The sequence below is a fragment of the Anoplolepis gracilipes genome, chromosome 9, assembly GCF_047496725.1.
Source record: "Anoplolepis gracilipes chromosome 9, ASM4749672v1, whole genome shotgun sequence".
Lineage (NCBI taxonomy): Eukaryota > Metazoa > Arthropoda > Insecta > Hymenoptera > Formicidae > Anoplolepis > Anoplolepis gracilipes.
In genome coordinates, this window is record NC_132978.1 from 3746599 (window position 1) to 3764805 (window position 18207).

The window sequence follows — 18207 nt, forward strand, 5'->3', positions numbered from 1 at the left end:
TCGTCTCGCGCGCGCAATAACCGACTTGGTTGAACCAGTTCCGAACCGTTTCGTTCGCGCGTCTCTTTGGCACGTTCCGCGTGTGACGTCGAGCGACGGAAGTGCGAGAGAAAAGAGCGGGCGAGCGTTAATCCGGGGTGCAATGAGAGATAAGACGCTTAAGTCGTGATTTTCGACAAATCCAGCACGAATCGCGCGCGCTTTCGAGTAATCATCCCCGAGTGAATCATTCATAGCGGTGGGGGAAAAGTGAATGTTTAGCCAATGTTTTCCACAGCGTATCTCGAGGAACTTTCGCCGGCCGACAAAATGTAAGATATTAAAGATATATGTTTATAAAAGATATCTAAGATATACATATGTATATCTTCTTTTTTATATGCTTTTTCTCGATTATTCCTCGCTTCTTTCATATTCATCTTATTTCAATTCATTTTTTAATATATTCCTACCTTTTGGAAATGGTTTGTGAGATGATCGATTAAGTAACATAATATTTAAAATTATAATCAGGAGATGATGCGATAACGGGTTTCGCGTGGAGAATACATTTGACATATATTTGTGTCGAGAGGAGGAGACGAAGGGACACTTTCGTTAATCGCGTTTTTCGCGATTCGTCGAACCAGTCTTTGGGCAAAAATTTCGCTCGCTCCCCCCTCCTTTGTCGCGAGCGTGACAAACGGCCGATTATGTTCACGGGAGCTCGTTCCGTGAGAGAGCGGTAAAAAAAAAGACGCCGGGCAGGCGTCTCGCGGTGGCGGAGAAATTGCGGTACTTCTGGAAATCTAAACGACTTGAAATTGCGAGCTCGCCGGCTCGCGCGGACACGCGATTCGACGAAGCGCCGTTTCAAGTCTCGCGAATAAGGCTTAGACACAAACGCGTGACACGCCTCGTATAGAGAAATATATTCCGGTTTAAGCCGAGAGTATATGTACAGCGAAGCGCATTTATTCATTCGCTAACAAGATCGTCCGAACAAAGTGATATAACAATTCTGTTTTACTTTATTACTCATCATCCGGCATTATTTAACTTTATAGATTTATTTTTGTCCGCCTTGTTTAAACAAGAAGCCAGGCACGCGCACTATTAAGGGGTAACTGGATTCAGATCAGCTACGTCAAAAGTTAATAAATCTAATACATTTCGAGATTCATGAATTTGACCTTGCCCGAAGCATGCACTCTTTAGCTCTTTAAAATATAAAATTCGTAATTTGTGTTAAAGTAAAGATTTGTTCTGTATAATTAAAGTTTTTACTTTCAGTATTTTTTTAATATAGAGTTACTATAAAAAGAGTTTGTTTAACAGAAGATAATATTTACAATTTTGAAATTATATTTTACAGAGCAAATCTTTACTTTAACTCACAAATTAATTATTAATTTTATATGTTAAAAGGCTAAAAGTGCAATGTGAAATTTATGAATCTCAAGAAATGCATTAATTTTTGACATAGCTAATCCATCCAGTTGTTAACCTTAAACATGAAGACGAATCTTCTTGTCTATCTGACCATGTGGCATTGATCTAACACGACTGTATCTCTTCGGTTCGAGCAAAGTGAATCGATCGGGGCTCTTGCTCTTGGTTTTAAAGCAGCTTGGCGTTTGTGCGCGGTCGCGGATCGGTCAGAAAGAAATACTCTCCGCGCAGTTAAATTGATCATAATTGGGCTGCCGTCGGCGGCAGTAAAATATCGCGATGCCGTCGTTCGACTGCGTTTTATCGTCGCAACAACCGGTTACATTGTGGATCGTCTCGCTCGTAAAAACGCACGATTGTAAGGGGCCCCGATCTCTCCGAGACCGGTATTCTCGTTGAGCATTTAGCGCTAAAACGCTGCCGCGTTCGCAGTCCTTTTCTTCATTTAATTGTAAGTATAAAACTCGCGCTCGCGCTCGATTTCAGCAACGTAAACATTGCTTGTTTCAAGTTAAATGTGCGCGAAAGATGGAGAAAGAGAACGAGAGAAACAGAGAGGGAACGTATAGAGTCCAGTGTATAAATTAAGAATTAATCGACACATTAACTGTGTGAAACTGTTCGCAGTATCTTTTTTCTTTCCTTGTTTTTGCAATTTCCTTTTTTTCTGTCGCCAATACATTATTCATTGCGGCAGAAATTACTCTTCACGTGCGAAATGATACGCGCTACTTGGTTGCTATTAAATAATTCAGACCTCACCCTGGAGGTATGCCTGTGTTCCAGTAATCTCGTCGTTGCCGCGATAACCGCTGATTGCCGTTACATCGCGTCGGTAAACCTGTCATCCCGATCTGCAACTGTGTTACGCGACGACACGCGAAAATCCTGTAGTCAACGACGGACTCAGATCTCTCGCACGTAAACGGAATTCGAAAATAATATATTACAGTAACCTTGGATCTTTTTACAATCTGAAAAAAAAAAAAAAAAAAAAAATATTAATAAATTGCTGGAAGAAATTTGACAGATGTACAGTCGTTCCGACTCCGCTTGGCTCTTGCACCTGCTTTCTGTACATTTGAAATAAACATATTCAGATTGCTTATTTAGATTTTATAGAGCGGAAGGAAAACACGCAAAGATGTATGTAGGAAGTGCAACTAAAACGATGCTATCCAATTTCTTTCGAGTTTACGTAATTTCATCTGGGCGTGTGAGAGCTATCCTCTCTCTCTTTCTCTCTCTCTCTCTCTCTCTCTCTCTCTCTCTCTCTCTCTCTCTCTCTCTCTCGTGCAAGCTATGCGCTCTTCGTGAGGATTATAACGTATTGCTTCGGTAAAACACTTTGCCAGTCTTCGCGCAACATGATGGAAATATTACCCCCCATGGCTTCTCGGGCCCTCTCGGTAACTCCGGTTATGTAACGCGGATTGCTGTGCTTCAGTTGAGGGTTAATACTCGTCCATGGGACCACACAACTTGGCTAAAGTTCATTATCGCGCTACTCAATTTATATCACACACGCGAGAATATGAAATAATAGTCCTTATGGCGCGATATACCTCGATCTTTCGTGTGTCGCAACTCCTTTATTCGGTCGTATATAATCCTTGTTAAGAAATTGCAACGAAATCGTATTAATATATGAGTGTTAAAAAAATATGCAACGGAGTAGACTATTATGAAATGCGTATTTTTAACTTTAACGAGCCACTCGCGATTTTAACGACCTAATAAAATAATAAAAACTTAGTTGACGTTTCAATATAATAAAAAAATGTTAGACATAATTCGATACTTGGCTTACGGTATTTTTATTACGTTGCTTTTAGGTAAATAAAGTGTAAAAGCGCGAACAGTTAAACGTAATTAATATATGAGCAAGACATACCGATGTATATAAACTTAATATATATATATATATATATATATAATTTTTAAATAATTAATTTGTTTTACATGTCATTCTAATGTTTGAAAAATGTGTTTTAATATGCTATATGTATACAAAGTGCAAAGAAGATTTTATTTCTAATAAGAACTTCTAATTTTTGATAAAAATGATTAAATATCTATTAGTTTGCGCGTCAAAATTTTCATTTATGTTAGCTATTCACTACTGATTATATCATCAATTTTGATATTCTTCTCTTAATAATTTTTAATAGGAAGTTTTTTACACGTTCTTTTTTTATCTGAAAGTTAAATAAGCCATGATATGATAATCACTTTTTCGAGGAAGACTTTATTTAAAAAACGTCAGAGAGACTAGTTTTTATACACATGTAATGTATTTTTATGTTTAGAAATGAGGTGATTTATTTTATAGCGCTACCAAAAAATTTTTTCTAAAAATAATTTTTCAAAATCAGAATTTTGCCTCATTAACATAAACTAACTTAAAAAGGAGGAATATACTTATATATATATATATATATATACACATATTAATACGTGAATCATGCTTTATTTCTATCGGTGAGTTAAGTGAGAAACACCGATAAAAGATCCACTTGTAATATATTTCATTCTCTGTAACGAATGACTAATGACTGATTCAGCTCGTTTTAGCAAAAGGATCGATTGTGTCCAACAGTATTGCTCAACCGGCCGGTCATTCACTGTCGGTGCATCTATCATTGCGGTTGGCAACTAGCGTTCGCCCGTTCGCTCGTTCGCTCGCGTTTAGCGTTGTTGCTAAGCGGCCGGATTTCCGTGCGAGGCTGCGGCTTCCGAGAATCCAGGCGTTGAGAACCACTGAGGGTTAGCACTCGTGAAGCTCCCCCCACTTCCTTCGCTCTGACGTTAGGTATCGCAGACAGCGAGGCGCTGCTCGTGCAATGACGTATTACGTGTGTTGTGTGTATATTTGTGTGTGTGTGTGTGTGGTGTGTGGTGTGTCACTCGAGAGATTGAATAATCGTCGCGTTCCGCGAGATTTGAAAAATGCAATCGATATCGATACACGCGTTTAACCGCGGCCGATAACCGATAACGAACGTCATCGCGCGAATGTCGGCCTCCGTTATTAGCTCTCTCGGCCGAGATGGTAAACAGAAAGTTCCCTAAAACGCACGCTAGAAAAGTTCACGTGATGCTAAAACTTGCACAATATACGCGATTTTGATTTTTATAAAACGTATGCGTTTATATGCATACGATGGGAAAGTATCGCATGCATACATGGACGATTCTCCTCCCGACTTTCGTAAGTCAGTTAATTTTTTTATTACGTAACGCCCAAATTGGCTCTTGAGATGGCAATTTTCGTCTTTGAGATTTTTCAGTGATCAGTAATGTATATGTATTAGACGATGCGCCTACATAAATTTTTATTACTATAATTTTAATACTGACAATTTTTTTTATCGCACGTCTTGACTATTTATAGATTATTTTGCATTTTACAACGTTAGTATGTACTTATACAGACTATACTAGTATCACGCGTCACAAAATTCACAATTTACTTGCAGAAGAATTAATTTTGGTTTTTTTCAACGTTAATAATAATTATACTACTTATTTGACAGATACTTTTCTATCGTGAAGGTGCAAAATAATCATAGCGCGAAATGCAAAATATATAAATATTTCTAAGTGAAGGAAAATAACTATATCTTTCTTAATTGTATTTATCAAACAAGGAACTTTTTCGCGTGTCTGTTATAACAAACGAGTATTAGAAAACTTAGCGGTTTTATTACTTGTACGACGATATTGGAGAAATGTCTGTGGAAGCACGAAATAAAAGTCAGGTAATACCGAGAGATGAAGTTATCAACTATGTGATATATCTACTAGCACATCGCAGCACACAAATGGAAATATGAGTGTGTACTGCAATTAAACCGCCTCAGGTATCTTTCGCTTTCGCCTACTCTCGATATGAATTTTGCGCGCCTTATCATTCAATCTTTCATTCGCGATGACGTGCCGAAGAAATGCGATCGCAACAGTTTACACTACTTTTTAGAGTACTCGAGGTATCTCGTATTTGAACTGCGATCTACATTCTACATGTCATTTAGAAAAAAAAAAATTAGCGTTAAAATCGCAAATAAAGAAGAGATCTGTTCGATTCTTTCAAGGCCTCTTTCTCTTTTCTCACCATACGAAAGGATTTTCGTAAACAAAATTTACGGTCGTTGAACCGCGCGTCCGAGCCATGGTGTGTGTTGTCTCTTTCTCTTCTGCTTCCTCATCTCCTTTCCTCTCAGTCGACGCACGCGAGAAATGGCAAAGGTTAGTTCTCGTTTATTACTATCTCGTTAGTTCGAAATGCGATTAACGTTCATGTCTCAGTCGAATCGTTCCACTTTTCGGCTTCCTAATAGATCTGGGATGTGTTCTGTGATTTATCTTTGCTTATCTTTTTGCTACTAATTAATTATTGCTGAATTCATTATAATATAATTAATTTGACATTGATATGATTTATTTCGATTTTTATCGAAATATATCTTTTATTTAAAGGTTTTTTTGATAAAAATAAGTTCCTATTTTCTTTTATTTAAAAAAAGAATATATATTTATTTTAAAATTACTTTAAAAAAATGAAATATTTGAAAAAATGCTTTGCACATATTTGAAAAGAAAAGAGACAAATAGTGCATACACCTGTTTTCATTCAATTTAAAACAGATTCTACGATAATATTACAATAATTATATAAAACTTTTGACCTACACGTTCAAGTTTTCTATTAGTATTATTATTTTTTTCATTGATAATTTATTTTATCAATCGTACATGTGTGTATGTATTATTAAAGTATGAGAAAGAAATCAATTGAATTTTCTCTCTCTATAAACGTTATAAATTGTTTTGTGGGTCGTACACGATCCATATGATTTTATAATCCAATGAACTTATATGTTTCTTTGTGCATTATAATTGGAGCGTTATGTTAATGACGCTAATTTTAACGATAATTCATTGTTACCGCTTGTTTTAACATACGTATTATTTTAACTTTACCGTCATTTTATATGTATATATATACACAATCTTTTTCAAGATACTGAGTTACATATTATTTTTTTATATACTTATATTTTTTTAGTTTTATAAATTTATTAAAGGGTGATTTCCGCGGATGTACAAAGTTTCATCACCGTCTGAAACAGGAAACAACGAGTAACTGGAGTAGAACGCGAGCATCGTCATCTTTGAAATGCTTTTTTCACATTTTCTCCATGTTTTATTCTTTACTTTGCAAATTCATCACGTATACGGCACGTGGAGATGGAATTGTAACGAGGCTCGTCCAGAAAATTATGGATTTCAGCCAGAATCATAATATCACGGTCGCTGGATTTCGACCGTGATATTAAGAATTTTTCTTTCGCAACAAATAGCACGGCTAATAGTTGCATATTTATTAAATATCATGCGAGAGACTTTTGGCTTATCGGGACGCGTTGTCTCATTTTTCGCGTAAACGGACGTGAATACATTGCATTTGATTGGCTTTAGAAAAGGGTCAGAAAAATATTAGGAATTAGATGCGAAAAAGCGAATGCGATACATCAAGGCTAGTACACGTATTGTATAATTTAACTGCGTCGTGCTAAATGAAATGGTTATCTTCGTCGACGTAGTGTGGAAAAATACTCTAAGGCATATGGAAGGGAAAAATAAATGGACTGCTACTCCTCTCTGTGCTGGATGGCAGCGGGTCATAAAATATCAGGGTCGTGTGAAAATTTCTGCAATTCCCTATTCGATGTTTACTAGCGATTGTTGATCCCTCGTGTCCTTTCTCACGGAGGTTCTTGAGAGTGTAGTGTAGCACATCGCTTATTCTTTATGCAAATCGCTTGCGTTAAACGGTAGCGTTATCGCTAGAAAAGAGTAAGCTTTCAAATCATGCGTTTCTAACGTTCTCTGCATTTTAGTTCACAATAGTGACATTACTACATCACTGTTTAGCTGTAAAACATATTACAAATTATTTTAAACAATTCATATTTCAGACATCTTCTCTCCTAGTTTATGCTCTGTTTTGTGTTTACAATCTCGTTGATGATTTAACAATTGTACGATAATGAAACAAAATGATAATGTAATACAATAATTGCTAAGAAATGAGTAAATTTCACTTTCAACGCAAAAAATATTTGCGAGATTTTGCGCGAATCGTTATCGATATAGCAACGATATAGCAACGCGATAACAAAGAGGAGAGAGAGAGAGAGAGAGAGAGAGAGAGAGAGAGAGAGAGAGAGAGAGAGAGAGAGAGAGAGAGAGAGAGAGAGGGAGAGGTTGTGGTCGGTTGTCCGCGGAGGAAATGCATCGGATGAATCGCACAAGCACACAGAAGCTGTTGCACTAGCAGTGTGCCAATCTGACCGCTGTTGCACTCTATGCAGTTGCATGCGCTATAGCTGGCAGCACGCAGTATCTACCGTCCTTTTTGCAAACATCGCTCGCTATCTCCTTACGAGTATATATACTAGCTTTTCCGATACTATTCTCGACTGTTTCAACGACAGAGAATATGTTTAAATCTTCTTACTCCATCATATAAATATGTAATAATGTGGAAAGGGTGAAAGAGAATATGTTATAGAGAATATCTTGAATTTGCCTTTAAAGGATTTTAAAAGAATCTGAAATATATATATATATATATATATATATATATATATATATATATATAAAATTTCGATTTTAAAAGAATCCGAAATATAAATAATATCCTGAAATTCTAATTAAGGATTACAAAGAAAGAAAGAAGGTGATGGGAAGGAGAGAAAGAGAGGGAAAAAGGGGGAAGACTTTTCTAAGGATTACGAATTGCAATTATAGACGCGTACTATTTTTCTCGCTTTCGCTTTGATATATTTTTGCTACCATAAGTGAAATTCTACGACCACACTGATAATCGATATCACCCCCTTTTTATGGACTATCGATATAATCCTTCGGTATTATACGCGAAATCGTACCGACGTCGATCGGTGATTATTTCACGTTGCGTTTTACGAGTAAAATCCCAGCTAGATCAAGATTGAAGCCACCGCATGTTTCCCGGGTCACGTTGTAAAATCGCGAGTTTTACCTTTTTTCTTTTTTTTTTTTTTTTTTTTTTTTTTCGCGCCGTTGATGGTATCGTTCCTTTGCAGATCTCTAGCGAAGAAGTCGCGTTAACGATTCCACGCTCGCAGACACGCCCGCTTTTCACTCATTCGTCTTTCTCGTTCTTGCATAGTCTCTGCGCATGGTCGACGAGAAAATTAGGTGGAAGACGAGACCATATAATTAGAAAGTATATGTACGCGGTCACGTGGCTCTTTAGGCGGAGTCCGCAAATATCTTGCCAACCCGCGGAAAATATGGGACTGACGGTAGTGGATGACAGGGTCTATTTGCACTATTTGTGTGCGCTCAATGATGTTATTCACGAACATTTTTGCAATTCTTACATCTTTGTTTGATTTTCGCAACTAATTTTTTTCTCGTTATATCAGAGCTTATTTCAATAAATTAGTGAGTTTACGAATTTAATAATTTCCATGAGCACCAGTGTACACATTATACAATTTAATTTTTGTAAATATTTAATTTTGCTTTTTCTCCTTTTACTTTCGGTGCTTGTGAAAAAAAAAAAAAAAAAAAAAGAATATGTTGTAGTAATGTTTAGTGAGATTAGCACGCGTTCTATCTCTAGGGATATGAAAATTCGTTGCTACGTCGATTACAGGGGCCGATGAACACTTTCGGTCGATTTGACTCAACTGAGGGAAAAAGGGCTGTACCGAGTAGTTTGCAGACAGCCTTGTGTAAAATAGAGACTGGCAGACTGGCCCTTTACTTGCGACGAGTTTCTCGTCGGATCGTTAAGTCCGATAATATGACGAGAGTGACTGGATGCGACAAAATTAGACTGTAATTAATTTAATTTTTCCAGCTTTGATGACACCATACCTCGTTTAAAGCGAGCTTATTAAAAATATCAAGCATCGTTTACGCCTAAATCTACTATCTTTTTTCTTAAGCAATATTCTGGAATTTAAAATGAAATCGAGATTAATTCCGAAATTAAGTTAATTAAAAAAAAAAAAAAAAAAAATTCGTGCAAGAAAGATTCTAGAGATTCGATTTTCAATCAATCTGACAAAGCGTATTTCGCGTGCATTTTAGAACGAGCTTAAGAGAACGGCACCTTAAACGGTGCATCGATGCGCGTTGCGGATTACGCAACAAAACGCGCTATTCACGCGTAAGCGACGCACGACGCACCTTTCGTATCCCTATACATGTCTGCGACGCAACCGCACTTAGAGCATCGATGGATTGAACGGGGACGGGCCATCTCGGCCGGATGATTTACATGGAAAATCATTGACGATTTTCTCTTGCCGAGAGAGTTTAAGCTGACACATGCACGTATTGCGTCATGAGTTTAGCGCGATATTTTTAGCGGATCGGCTCGTCTATATGCAGTCTTTACATTGATACGTGAACGTCACGGAATAAGCGTTATTCTAGGATAAACTAGCTGATAATAATTTTGTTTCGGGCGCTTAGAATTTCAAATCTTTAGTATATCTTGCTTCTCTTATTTACCTTGTATTTTGAAATATAATGTTAACCGTAGCAAAAAAAAATTATTAAAATTATGTCATCGCGTCGTAAAAATTTAAAGATGTAGCAGATGGAAATACGATATTTAGAAAGATATAATGCATGTATCAGTATCGCGGTTACATTTCACACACACACAGATATCTGTCCGCCAGGCAAGCAGTTCTAGAAGAAGCGTATATTCCGAAAACGACCAAATCATTTATGCCTGATTAAAATGCTGACTCACATTCGTACGCATTTTTATCGCATAGTCATTTCATGTACGAGGTGTCCTGGGCGCATTTTTCTCAATATTATGAAGATCAGAAATCGAATTGAAAATATTTGTAGTTTGAAATATCGATAATTTTCTAGTTATATTTACGGAAAGACTTATTCAGCTTGCCTTCAGAGATATAAATAAATGAACGACAAAATATTATTTTTAATTTAATTTTATATAAACAAACTTTTTATTAAATTTCTTCTTGACTTTTAAATTAATATTGAGTAACATTTAATATATGAAAGATTAAGAAATAGCTAGAAATATTTCGTCAGATTTTTCTTGCGAGAGTTTTGCACTGATTGTGAGAAAGAAAACGTTCTATGTAAAAAATAGTGCATATTTAATGCGAATGATGTGTGTGTACTTTGCACACAGCTATATTTAATCACATTTTACATGAATAAATTTAAGCCAATATCTCGACTGATCTGTTCGTCTGACTCTGTCCATTAAAATTCATGAAAAGTCAATTATAGTCAATTAATCATGACGCGACTTTAGATTGTATGGATGCAAGGATTATGCATCTTGTCTGCCTAAACGTAGCGTTACATCGCTCTTGAATAAGTCCACATCTACCAACAAGTCGGCCTATCGCATCATATCGCATCTTTGTTTTCTATTACATCAATGATGTAATTGAATTACGTATCACAAAACGTCGTGGTCTAGACCAAGATTTATTATTATTATATAATAACGTATCGCATGGTGAAGTTACGTTGATGAAGTTAAAATGATAAGGCTGCCAATGCTGATGAGCTCGTGTTTCACTAAAACGTGAAACGTTCGGATTTTTACATTGAATTTCAGATTAAAAAATTAATAATAGTTTTAAAAAGTTGCATTTTTTTACAAATATATATATATATATATATATATACGTTAAGTAAGAAAATTCTTTTTATTTTTATTATTTGTACAGAAGGTAATATAAATGCACATTAAGAAGTCTCGGAGAAATTTTTCTTTATTATATTTCAAATTAAATAAATATATTTATTGAATGTTTAAGTTTTATTAAAAAAAAAAGTCACAATTATATATAACTTTATTCCTGCTGAACGAATATATATTGTACATAACTCTCCGAACATTTTCTCCTATCGGGCATTTCTCCTTTTCCATCTTTTTTCAAGACGAGTCATTAAATATCGACCTGGATTCGCAGTTTGAAAGACCGGCTGCGTCGCTCTACGATAATCGCGAGTCGAGTTTTCCGTGTTCAGTAACCGTGAAGGCACCGGCTGTGGAAGGGACCTTGTTTGTTTTTTAATCTTTAATCTATACTTTGTCTACGGTTTCGCGTTACTGTATTCATATGTAAGGTTACTCTATACGCGGTGTGCCATCGGTAATAATAACCAACGCTCTTTCTAACTGATGATGCAAGCAGACGCTCTTTAAAGGTTTCGAACATTCACGTTCTTTTCTTGCAAATTAAAACTGTTGTTTTTCAATCGTTATCTCTCGCGCTACAATATAATTAAAAATTAATTATCACAGTTATTTATTTTCCAAGATTTAGAAAATTAAAATCTATTTATTTTGACAATTGATTAATTGCTTGATTTAAAAAAAAATGATACTTTTAACTAGAAAAGTCCGAAAAGAATAATGTCAAAATTAAAAAAAAAAAATTAAAGTTATACGAATGAAGTTTTCTTTTCTGTGAAATTATAATTTTACAGATTACAATATTTTTTGCCATTAACATATCTGAAATTTTTCTCCAAAGTGTTAGTCGCTGTCACGGTCCAGTGGGCCGTATCTATAATTTAATACCGCGTTCTCTTTTCGCGTTCGCCTCGACGAAGACGCATTATGCCTCGCTCAGAGATCACGCTGCAAGATTTCTCCTTGGCAATCAGGATCGTATTCCGCCTCCCGCTACGCTACGCGTCTATCTCGGCCTCCTAAGCCGAGGTAGCCTCGTTTCCGCCTCGTCTCTCCTCGCCACGCGTAATACTATTATCCATCTCTCACTTGTTATTCCGCCAACGTTCGACCAGCATAACAGAATCAACGTTGCATTTAGGATACGTACAGATCGGTCAACGCCTTGGAACGCGCGTCCGAGTACTCTCCCGGAATGATTAATGACGATTAGAATGATGTCGTATAAGAAATTCGGAAGATCAACAAAAATTTGTTTTCAAGAAATACTAAATTGACATTAAATTGTTTTTTCTAGTAAAAGTAAAAAAATTGATATATATATATATATATATATATATATATATATATATATATAATTTATACACATAAATATTTTCGATTGTTAAAAATTCAATATTTTTTGAAAAATATAAAAATTGTTGAAAATTGATTTCTCGTTGATCTGTAAAAGAATTATTAGTCAAATAAAACAATATTGCATATGATGAAAGTGGCGGTAATAAAAGCGATATGATAATTGATGAATTTTTTTAGCGATTACCACCTTTGAGCCTTCATATATATTCATCGTCAACTTATTATGCCGCTCGTGTTTCGTGAATCGGAGAATCAATGTTGCATTCATGAAGATGGGTCATTGCCTCTCGAACGTGCATCCGCAAACGTTCCGCGGATGATGTTCGTGGATTTCACACCCACGACGAATTACACGAAACGTTTGTACAACGCGGATCATTTCTGTTTAACACGTTGAATTCGTAAACTCTGGTTTTAATCTTGATAGCAGATGTTTTTATAAATTCATATTGTCGATTTTCATGAATCAAATTGTTCAATTAAAACACTGAAAAATGCGCATTTTTTTTTTATTTTAAACGATTGAAGTTAAATTTTTATTTGTTATGAATTAAATTAAGTGATTGAAAATATAACAAAATGGTACACTATATAAATTCAACTAAACTATATCTCGACAGAGATATTTAATTTGAAATTTAATTATCGAAATTTTTTACATCAAATTTTAAAAATTCGTAACAAAATTTCTTCGAAGGAAGATCCGACCTTTCAAATTTGCGGCAACGCGATGGTAACCACAATTTTCTAGCTAAAAAAAAAAACTCCACGAGATCTTTCGGATAGCATCTCCGCGCGCTTGTGAGCAAAACCAGACGACCATAAAATTACCTGGTCCTGCGCGTGGCGATGGTAAAAAGCTCGGCGAAGCTTTTGCGAAGCGAGCAAGGGCTTTTTCGCTTATTCTTCCGAGTCGTCGAATGTTATCGGCGTTCTCTCGCGTGTCACAGGACCGTAAAAGCGGCAGCGCTTTTGCAATTCGCGCGCTAACCACCGAGCGACATCGGGCGAACTTTTTGTCGTGTTATCATCGTATCGATCGATCTAGTCCTCCGACGAAGTCGAGTCATGGCCTGACTCGTCGTCACTCGGGTTATCTACAAATCAATTTCGAAGATGCGTACGCTCGATTAGATTTCTGAACAGTTTTTTTTCCAATAGCCAAAATTCTGTACAAAAGTATTCAGATAAAGATACTTTTCATCCTCGGAGAGGTAAAAAAAAAATATATTATTTTGTCAAAGCGCGTGTGGAAAAAAAAGAATATATTTTGCATGGATTGCAGATGACACGCCATCGTATCAGGCACTACCTCTCCTTTGCGTTTTTAGCGTTGTGCATGTTGGTGCCAGGCGACAAACACGCTAGTTCGGCTCCGCGAAAATAATCCTGATGATGCCGTTTTTGTTGTAGCGTGAATCATTTTTTTATTAAGCCATTGATGCTGAATTTGCGTTTCTTTCAGTGAAGGACACGTGGTGAGGTAACGCGATTACTGTGCAGTAATAGATTTTCGATTTTAGCGTGTGTATAATGCTCTGAAAATAGATTTTTAATAATAATATAAAATAAAAAAAAGGAAAAAAGCGGCGAAAGCGTGCTTTGTACAAGAGACGAGTAATGGATTGGTTTTTTTTTATGGCTGAAGTTTAAGAACATATATCTCATATCGATTTCGTAAAATTTATGAATGACAGAGAAGAACGTGGGAAATCCTCGATCTATAGTAATCTCGCGAAGAGCTTATGGTGAGGAAGGAATTCATCGTCACTCGTATGCCTCAAGTTAATCCTATCTGTGACGTCGGTGTCGTCGGACTCGTAAATAAGCAGTTGTTACTAGAGGAGATGTCATCTTCTATGCATCTCTCTCTCTCTTTTCTCGGTCATCGATCCAGTCGTAAAACACGCTCTTTGGCGACGCGGAATAAATTCCACGCGGGAAATTACGACGAAATATATTATTCCACGGGCGGGCGGCGTTAATCCGTTTCTGGTTCCGTTTCGTTTAATTCGCTCAAGCGAATCGAGTCGGTCGCAAAGCGTGCGCGCGCGCGCGACTGCTTTATCGCCTCGCACGTTCTCCGACGTGCCCTGACCATCCTTATATCTCGAAAGACAAAGTGTGTACGGCATATCGCGAATGCACGGCGGCGCGAGCATGCGGTAGCACGGCGGGCCGTGGCATTAATAATTCATACTCCGCGCGCGGAGTGGTGGGGTTAAGGCTTCTGGGCGTTATAAATATTTAGATCGTCACGGAGATATATATCGCCCTCTCGGACGCCCGGGGAACGGAGCCAGAAGAAGACGAAGAACTGCAATTGAGGAGGTACAGCGAGATGACGAGATATGTGGACCAAACTCCGGGGTAGGGGGAGGGGAAGGAGGGAAATTATTTAGGATTATTTCCGAAGATATTAAAGTTTCATATGCGATAACTCTTAATAATATAGTCACGGAAACGATTTTCCTAAGAAATATTTATTTCTTGTTAGACGACAATAGGAAATAGAATATTATTTAAGTAAATTACTTGATCTTATTCATTCTTTTTAAATTAAAAAAAATTTTTTTACATTTGTCAAATGTCTTCCGTATTCATTCCACATTGCTCTAGTGTATCGTGCAGGTTTGCATCGTTGTTTACATGATGTTGTCTGATATAACTGTAATTTATTCCTATATATTAATGAAGTCAAGGCCAATGTACAGGAAAAATTTATAGCCAGACAAAATGACAAACAACGATGCGAATTTGTGTGATAGATTAGGGCAATGTAGGATAGATGTGGACGACATTTGACAGCTGTGAAATTTTTTTTTTTTAATTTTTTAAAATGAATAAGATTAAGTAATTTAAGTATATATACTTAAATAAAGCATTTTATATCCCATTGTTATCTGACAAGAAAATAAATATTTAAGTTATAATTTATTTTATTTTGAAAATCGTCAGGTTTCCATGACGCATCTTATATAATAAAATAATAATAATAATAAATATATCTCGTCCGAGATCTCTGGCGTGTAAACTTTTATTTATGAGGTTTTTTAATAGAGTTAAAATATCGAAGCAATCGCTTGTCAAGTAAATGTTATCAAGTTAAATATGTATGTTAAAATGAGCGTATAAGTTTTTAAATGAAATCATGTCTGCGGTTACTGATGATGTCACGCCTTAAACACTCTTTTCACCCATCTTGCAGTTTCCTGTTAATTCCAAGAATGGACTACTATTGCTCGGATAAACACAATGATTATTGCAATCATTTTCTTACTTTACGTCGCACACAAAGAGGAATGAAATACTGTTATTACCCCTATGATTAACGTCAGTTATAAACTGGTTTGATATGTTTTTTCTAACAACGCGCGAATTATTGTTTATAAGGAAATTTTATTACTTGCAATCTCTTACATTTTTGCAAAAATCCTCTCTCGAGAGAAACATTATCTTGCGTTCTCCGAATTTTTTTTACGCCGTGCGAGAGAATTACAACTTGCGAGAATATTACGATTAAGAGCTTGAATATCTAGACTGATTCTAATTATGTTTGATCATTTTCATGATTATATAGAAGCAAATATCAATTAAAAATTGTTCGCTTATATAAATCCACACGTCATAATAAAATCTTGCTTCTGAGACTTACAAGTGATTTTTATACATTTAAATAGATTAAAAATTGGAATTAAGTTTTTTTTTAAATCAGTAACAACTTTAGATTATTTCGATCTTCATTCTCTGTCCAATAACGAGAAATTTTAATTTTTTTTTTCTTTTAAACATCTCGTACTTTTTACGTTTTTTAAATAATGCTATGTAAATGTAAATTCTGTGAGAACAGAAATAAGAAACGCACGACTAAGAGAGTGACCGAATTCAGAAAATTATATTCTCTTCGTTTGTACGTATGATGACGCATGTATTTTCATATATTAGCGGTTGTTTATCGATTGGGTTTAGTTTTATGGCAAAGGATATAATCAATCGTCGTTGATGGCAAAAGTGGCTAATATCAAAACTTAAATGTATATATATATATATGCATAAAGTATTATGTATACATTATATTTCGACCTATAAAAGTTTACACCGCGAAACATCATTAATCACCTAATAACTGGTTTGCAAAAATTACACACGCGTCTCGAATAGCGAGGATTTGAGAAACGTCGCTTGTTAGATCGACAGTATTATCGCAGTGATAATCCTTGGGCGTCGTTAATCTATTTATATTGATTCGATAATGAACTCGATAAGTTGATTACCAGCTCGGTACGGGCTGCAAACGAGAGTGAATTTCAAGCCAAAGTTTCAGAGGGACAGAAATAGCGCGGCGAAAACTGTTTTCCCTCCGCAGAAATTCTCCTTGACGAAACATCGTCGAGAGCGTATAACTTGCAACTCGTCCGAGGCCTTTTCCACGGTTTACGCAATAAGAAAATGCGCCTATGAAATAATAAATGCGCGAATGTGTGTGTTTTATGCAATCGTGCAAGTGCACCGTGAGATTGTATTTCAGGATCGAGAGAGAATTTCTATTCTTCTCGCATCCTTTTTATCTTTTTTACTAACATCACATCGCTGCATCACTAACTGACTGTTGTATTGATTTTCTCTTGTACGCGAGAGCGCGCATGTTTCTTTATTCCTTTCGATATTTCATTCTTTCGTGATCCCTCGATAAATTGCTACCGTGACGTGACCTTTCTTATTTCCTGACCTCGGAACCTTGACCCAGGCTTTTTCGCACAGCAATCGATTAATCAAATTTATATATCCGAAATATGATATTGATTAATTGCCCAATCTTGATAAAACGTAGCAATTAATTAAGTGCCATTCTGAGCTATAGTATCACGAAAGATTATTTACATTCAATATAGAATTGGGACACCCAGTATATTGTTAGCTCGTAATCTGTTAACTCAGCTGATCAGTCTGAATTACATATATCGAACATTAGTCAGCAATGCCAACAAAACAGAATTATAAATCTCTATATAATGATAAAAAATACTTATTTCCATCACGTTTTCAAACGCGCATCGCGTGTATATAGCATACTTAATAATTTTTTTTATTACTCGACAGTAATTGTAAATTAAGTCGATGTCGAAAAATTAATCCATTTCAAGATAGAATTGATTGAGCGTTTGATTGTACGGCGAAATGCTGATTTCCTCAAGGTTTGCAAGAATTATGGACTCTCGAGTGCCATTGCATAATGCACGACCGATAATTCATCGGTTATTACAGTTTTGAAAAGTGTTTCCCTATTAGAGGTGGCCCTCTTACGTCGCTAACGTAGTAAATCCGTTTGGCATATAAGAGCGTAAGATCGATCGAGGTACGTTAGGCCGCGACGGTAAATTGAAGTTCAATACGAATGAAATCACTCGGCGAAATGCGCGCTTTTACTCGCGTCATAATCTGTCTTTTTGCCGCGCGCGCAATTTCATTTCCTTCTTCTCCGATCGATGTCGATCATTTCACTTTAATGCGGCACAGTACTTTCCGAGTTTTATTTACACGTCCATTTCGCGGAGGAAAGAACCCGCTGAAGAAAAATGATTTCGTCTATAAAGGATTTTTTTTTCGTCTACAGCAGAAACCTTTTTTTTCGTTTTTTTTTCTTATACTTGTAA

At 36.1% G+C, this 18207-nt stretch overlaps 1 protein-coding gene across 1 annotated transcript in view; it reads left to right on the plus strand.

The window, feature by feature from the left end:
• Nucleotides 1-18207, plus strand: part of Sesn (Sestrin) — a 187898-nt gene that overhangs the window by 4468 nt on the left and 165223 nt on the right. The window lies entirely within an intron of this gene.